The sequence below is a fragment of the Nothoprocta perdicaria genome, unplaced genomic scaffold, assembly GCF_003342845.1.
Source record: "Nothoprocta perdicaria isolate Ctin4 unplaced genomic scaffold, notPer1 scaffold_64, whole genome shotgun sequence".
In the NCBI taxonomy this organism is placed as follows: domain Eukaryota; kingdom Metazoa; phylum Chordata; class Aves; order Tinamiformes; family Tinamidae; genus Nothoprocta; species Nothoprocta perdicaria.
The window spans coordinates 1,333,135-1,340,190 of NW_020455910.1; positions in this window are offsets into that span (position 1 = coordinate 1,333,135).

A 7,056-nucleotide genomic window follows, 5' to 3' on the forward strand; every position below is an offset into this window, starting at 1 on the left:
ACATTTTGCATTTAGTCATATTTTCTCTCCATATCAAGCTGGAACACATTTTCACAACTCACATCAGAGTAAAAGGGAGAAAGTCCTAGCCTGTTKGAAGGCATCAGTGAGGCGTGGAGTTTGATCATCATGAGCTTGATAGCAAACCGCAGGAGCAAAGCTCTGCTCAACACTGCACAGCGCTGCTCTCCCAAATCTCTGCAGTTCACTGCAGCKCTGAGATGATTGGCTTTGTGTTTTTGCAGATCCTTGTGCTGCACAAATCAGTCCTCGGCTTCTCCCTGCAGTGACGCAGTTCCCCTGGGAGGAAGCTGAGGTCCAGGCAAGACATTGTCCTCATCAGGTGGGAGGGAAGTGGTTTGGGCTGCCAAAGGCGCTGCAGGTAAGGCTGCATGAACGCATGGGTAACATTCCTTGCACAGCAGCTTGGAGTGAAAAGTAATTGGTACAGCAGCAACAACACAACGAAACATTAGCACATTGATATTGTTTTCCCCRGTTTCAAGCAGACAGCACACTTACATGCTAAGGGTACATTTGGAGAAAGTTGTCATTATGCAAAAGAAAGAGTGGACCAAAGCATTGGAGTTTAATAATCATTCAGTTCTCCATACTTATACCCTTTGAAGCCACTTTCCCAAAAACTATAGAGATTTTTTTTCTCTTTCTTGTCATTTATTTTATATTTGCTTTTCTAGGACATTTTTTTCCCAGATTTTATTGCCCAGTTCTTCAGTGTTTTCCCACCTGACTAACACTTTACAACGTTGGCCAGCAAGAGCTGATAGATCAGCCTTTTTCTTTTTATTAAAGAGTTTCTCTGACAGATCAAGTAGAAAAAATACTGAAACTTTATGAAATATAACTGAACAGAAAAGGCTCAAAAGGGGAGAAGTAAAAGAATATTCTCCATTCCCCAAAATTCTAACAACACTTGGAAAACAGAAAATTTGGAAACATTTTATAATGATCCTGACCTTGCGAAGTGCAGAAGTTTGGAACTGATAAAAAATAAGGTTATTCTTTTTAATCCAAATTTGTGACATACAATAATCTGGTCGAAAGGTAATAGTTTTTAAAAATATATTTTTATTGTATGTATTGTATATATTAAGTAGCTGCTCTATTCCAAAGTGTCTGTCTGTTTTGAAATGAGAAAGGAGTTTCCAGTTCTTTATTTCAGGAGGGAATATGTTCCTTGTTACATTATGTCTCTGGAGTTGCACATAGTATTAGACTATGTATTTCTAATTAAATAATGGATTTAGTCACTAGTTTTCAGTTTGCCATTTATTTTGACAAATTGTGCCAGTCTTCCATGCAGATCTGCTAGGGGATCAAACTTATGACCAATTATTTTATTGTAAGGAGTGACTCTAAGGTCTAAGAGCCATTTCCAAGGAGACATCCCTGTGCCTTGTGCCTGRCAGTGCTGGGCTCTGTCCTTACCTGCAGGAGCCAGCTCTGCTCTCCAACAACAGATGCATCAAACTGTGGGAAAAAATAAGCTTCATTTCACTCTCTTCTCTAGCTGTTTGGGATCGTTTCCCATTTCTACRTATACTGTACAAATTGTGCAGAATGGACTTCATCATCACCAGTCCCTGCCAATTCATGTCATTCATCCCACTCTTTGCTTTTCCACCTGGGCTTCAGATATTTACCAGAAGTCTGGTGTTGTTCCATTCTCTTCATTGTTCTTCCTAAATTATTGATTTTATATACATGGTAAAATTCAGAAAGTTCTTCATACTTCAAAAGATTCAGAAAGTTCTTCCGCACTTCAGGGAAGTATGGAATACTAGAAAACCACAAGTTAAGAGTAAATGCTTTGAAAGACCTAAATGCTGCCAAGACTCAGACTAGCGAAAGTCATTTGTTGTGTTCAAATACAGAACTATTTACAAAGGATAAAAGCTGTGCCTGTGTGTTGCAGCTGCGATGTACAAAAGAAAACTTTTGTTAATGAAAACAAAGATAATTTGGTTGTAATCTGCGATTAGTTTCCTTGTCAAAACATGAAAGAATATTCTTTGGGTTTAAGTTTTGTATCATGTGTGAGCATCTGTTCAAAGATTTTGAGGAAAGGTACTAAGATGTTACAAACTGAAATAGGGAAGACTTCAATGTCTAAAAAAAGTTTTCGAGATGGGAACAGTCAAGCATTGGAAACAGGCTTCCCAGAGAGGTTGTGCAGTCTGTGTCTTCAGAGTTTTTCAAGACCTGAAGGGATCAAGTTATGAACAGCATAGTCTGATTCTGGTGTTGACCTTACTTTGAGCAAGCTTGGGCAAGATGACCTTCTGACTTTCCTTCCAGCCTGAAATGATCTATGATTTCGTGAGAATCTCTAGAAACCTTATAAGAAGTAACCCATCTAAGTCACATGTTGTCCTTCAAAAAGGATAGGTAGGTGATGGTTCAAAATATGCATATTTATATTATCAGATAGCACATGTAGGCTACCTAGGCTTGTAAACTGAACAAAGCTAGGAATTTAATCTGTATTGTCTGGGCCTATTTTTGCTTTTCCCCAGCTCTTCCTGGACATAGCTCATGATTTATGATGKATCGAGGACCATTCTGTACTTGCAGACAGATTGTTTTTGAGAGTAAGGGAGTTCAGTTGTGTGGGTGTTGACTGCTCCATGTCCATTTTCCATCAGATCAAAAGAATATCCCAAGAATAGTTAACTTATTGATATGAATAAATACCTGATTCAACACTTTATTACCTAGGATTTCTACTTGCATAAAAAAACATGTTATATGACATAGATAGGCGCAGTGATAAGCAACTCCCATAACATCTCGTCTCTTTTGGGGTACAGGAATGGTGAAAGAAAAAATAGAGACAAAGAAMTGAATGAAAAAGAAGATAAAGCATAACAGTAAGGTTTCAGTAGACATATTCAGTGGATTTGTCTTATAGTTTAGACAAGACTGCAGGGCAGATACAGTCCAGTTAAACTTTAGTGAACCATCTTATATATGGTCATGTTTAGGAAGATGAGGACTAGAGTAACTGTGATAAAGCTAGGAAAAGACTATTAGTGACACAGTGACATTTCTAGAAWGTCCAAGGCAAAGAAAAGACTGAAAATTTTTTTTGGCTGAGATATCCRTGAAGAAACATAGTTCTACCACAGAAAGAGAAAAGGAATTTGAGATTTGTTGGAATTTTAAGGGAAATCCTGTGGATTTGGAAATACAGTTAATTCTCCTTCAATATTTGCTTATTCATCCATAAACTTTCAAAGTCCAGGAGAAATTTAAGTTTTTGATGAACTAGAAAGATATACTATCCAATCAACTGGGACAAGGAATGCACAGGTTTAGTTAGAGGATCTGGTTTAACTGGAGTGAGTACAACTTTGTTTAAAATTCAGGACACACAGTGATACTCTACCTCTCCCTTACTATCAGGCACATCTGCTGTGCGTATGCAGTAGAAAGCTAATATTCAAAGCCTTGTTTGTACTTACTGAACTTGTTTGTAACTGTGATGCTGGACCATCTTTACAGGCCATGAAGCATTAGAGCTTGAAAACATAAGGCTAGATCAATCAAAACAAAGGTAGATTCATCAATAATCTGAAAGTTGGATGTTAAACAGAAATTTTGCCATTGAAATATATTTCTCATTGGCAATAAATCTTTTAAACTAAATGAAACAGAAAGACAATTCCCTGTCAAAGAGCTTTTGAGTTGTGTAAGCTACTACATATAGAAGAACATCTAGTCTTTCAAAAAAAAATCTCATTTCATCATAAAGATATTTGTTGTCTACATTGTCCCTCTGATCTTCACTGAAGCCTGAGCACACGTTCCGCAGGAAACTTCAACCAAAACATAGTGTGTGGGACTGGAAGCAGCCTATGGAAGTAAAGACATGGCCATTCTGAGTCCTTGGGTTCCTTCAGGCCCTCATAGGCAGGATCTTATTTGGGCAGCAATTTCTGATTGCTTCTGTTCTCACTATGCAAMGAGACACTTTATTACCACTTGCGTTTAATGCAAATGAAAGCTAAATTGCTTGCCAGGGATTGATCCTTAAAATTAAACATATGCTTAGCAGCTGTGATGAGCTGTTCTCAGCACACCAGTAGGGTAGTTTAGCCAAGACTTGGGGAAGGAGCGGCTGTATAATATGGAAAGAAGTTGTCCTTTCGTGACCCCAGGTGCAGTTGTCATTCCTTTACAGGTCATGGATTTTTAAAAGAGCTCCGCATGACAGTGCAGAGCATGGCATTTGTGATGAATTGATTTTTAAGTTCCACAGGACTGTGTTRCTTTTAGCACATGCCCCATAATGAAAAAATGGCCTTTCAAGCAAATCCGGGAGGCAGGTGATCCTGGAAACTTTCATTCTGTGGCAGACTGGGCTTACAGGTGGTAAAAAGTTTAGTGTTTGTGGCACAATCTGGATCAGGACAGATTTTTGAAGGAAGCAAAATTTTCTTTTTTTTTTCTTTCTTTTTCTTTTTTATCTCAAATCTTCATGGTGCAGAAGAGGCAATGTAGAAGGGACGAATAAAATAAGTGGGATATAATGCTGTGGCTCAAGAAGGAGATGGCACAYGGCTGGTATCAGTCTGGCATTAGACTGACCTCTGGTCTGGTCTCCGGGCTTTGTTTCGTGCTGCTATGTTGGCCACCTGCACATGATTAAACATCAACAGGTCCAGGCCCTTTATAGTGCTCAGACTGTCCTCTAGAAATGTGACAGCACCGATGTCCCACCTGTGTCACCAGACTATCCCACCTGTGTCACCAGACTATCTTACAACAGCCCTGCAAGGAGGCAGCCAAGGGGTAGGTGGGTGCCAGCCAATGTGGAGTAATTCAGGTTATCTTTGCCTGCAGAGAGAAAGCTCTTGCAGTCAATCACCTTCCCTTGCCTTCGCCCTGGGCTAGGAACATGTCTGTCAGCAGCTACCAGGTATGTGGTAACTTGCTAACCTGTGACTTTTGGGTGGCTCCAATGGTCTCAGAGCAGCATGGTTCATTCCGCTCTTGGAGCCATGAAGCAGAGAAGCAAGAGGAAGAAATCATAAACCAGTAGTAAAATGTTAATTTAAAGSTACATATGTATGCATGCATTTGTCTACACATTATATAGTATATAAATTAAAAATGGCCTCACRTTGCACCAGGGGAGGTTCATGTTAGATATTAGGAAATATTTCTACACAGAAAGAGTGGTGAAACATTGGAACAGGCTGCCCAGGGAAGAGTCACTGTCCCTTGTAGCTTTCAAGAAACATGTGGATGAGGTGCTCAGGGACACAGTTTAGCAGACATGATGGTGATGGCTTTACGGTTGAACTTGATGATCTTGAAGGTCTTTTCCAACCATAATGATTCTATGATTTTATATTTAAGTTTATGTACACACACAGACAACASACTTTCTAATTTGATTTATGTATGTGTGTGCCTGTGAATATGTGTATATAAATGCAAACCTGCTCATCTAGGGAATCAGATGTCCAAATTCAGTGTCTTTGTATTCAAAGTATTTGTGCCGAGGATGAGTTAGACAAAGATTTAYACTTATCAACAGTTCTTGACTAACCCTTTGCTGTAGGAATGAGAGCAGCACTTGGCTAGAACAATGAGGGTTAACTGATCTGACATTCCTCTGAGAAAATCTCCAGCCAAAGAAAGTCAACAGGGAGTGGAGGCATGAGGAGGAAGATATATGAATGATTAAGGTATCTGAAAGGAAATCAGTAATTTCAAAATGCCAGAGCTGGAAGCAATTAGCAGCTGGCTGGCAACTTGCAAGAATCAATAAAAGAAGGATGCAATTTCTAATAACTCAAAAATAAAATCTGCTGATAAGTTAAGAAGGAGCCAGAAGGTAAAAAAGAGGTGAATAGGAAACTAAATCTGTTAGCAATTATTGTCAGTGCCAACACTGCCTTGGAAGAGTCACATTTGTTCTACCACCACCACCCAGGCAATTACAGCAACACGCATTCACCGGGCTCGTATGACAGGAGCACCCACCAAGCCGCTAGCGCGAAGGAGCTGCTGGCATTGGGTTTTATTTTAATTTATCACTCAGCTGTTTCAAATCACATAAAGCTAAAACTTGGCTTACAAGTTGTCAGTTCCAATGCTAATCTCCTGCACTTACTGCAGATGTGTGTGTGTGATATGTATATTTTCTGAATTGTAAAACTGCCATGGAAATTTCCCAGTCTGGGTATGAAATCTCCTGTCCAGCTCTTTGCTACAAGGATTGATCATGTTAAAGCTATTGACATATGTTTGCTCCTCAAACAGGAGCCTGCCAGATGAAGCAAACTAGCTGGGTCCAGTTCACCATCCCTGTGCACAAGTTTAACCAGTTAACCCAAAGTGGTAGGGTCATCTTCAGAAAAGCGATGAGATCCTTGTGATTTCCTTAATTCCTCTAACCAGGTGATAAATGGTAGAGCCATGTGATAGATTGCATTTATTTTTCGCCTTTTGACCTCCTCACTTGCTCTCTGCCAGCTAATCTATTTCTGCAGGGACCACTTCTAGCATTCCAGCCCTCCAAGCAGCTTTCCAGCAGCCAGTGTTCATGGAAGAAAAAAAAAAAAAAAAAAACTTGTCACAGGCAGTTTCCTTCTTTCCTTTTAAATCCAGAGTTTCTCTTTTTATACTTCTGCCCCCAATTACACTTGTCTAGAACAGAGAAATATCAGCCCTGGATCAGCAGCACTGCAGGGCATTACAGCGAGGGGGTCTCATTCATCAGCCTGAGCTAGATGCCTGTTCAAGAGCTGGTTTCAGGTACAGTTATGCTGGTTGCAATTATGCCAAAGCAATGGGCATGAAACTTGCATCATTCAAGCTAACATAGACAACCTGTTGCAGAGCAGGCTTCTGGTCTTCCCAAATGTACATAATATCACTAAAAATGCGTAAATGGTAAATATCTTGTGAAGTCTTTTCTCCTAAAAGTGGCAGAAACAAGATGTGTGGTGGCTTGTGCTAAGTATCATGTTGCAAAGATCACTCTTGTCTTCAGTACTTGGGAAGAATTTTGCTGCTTTTGGC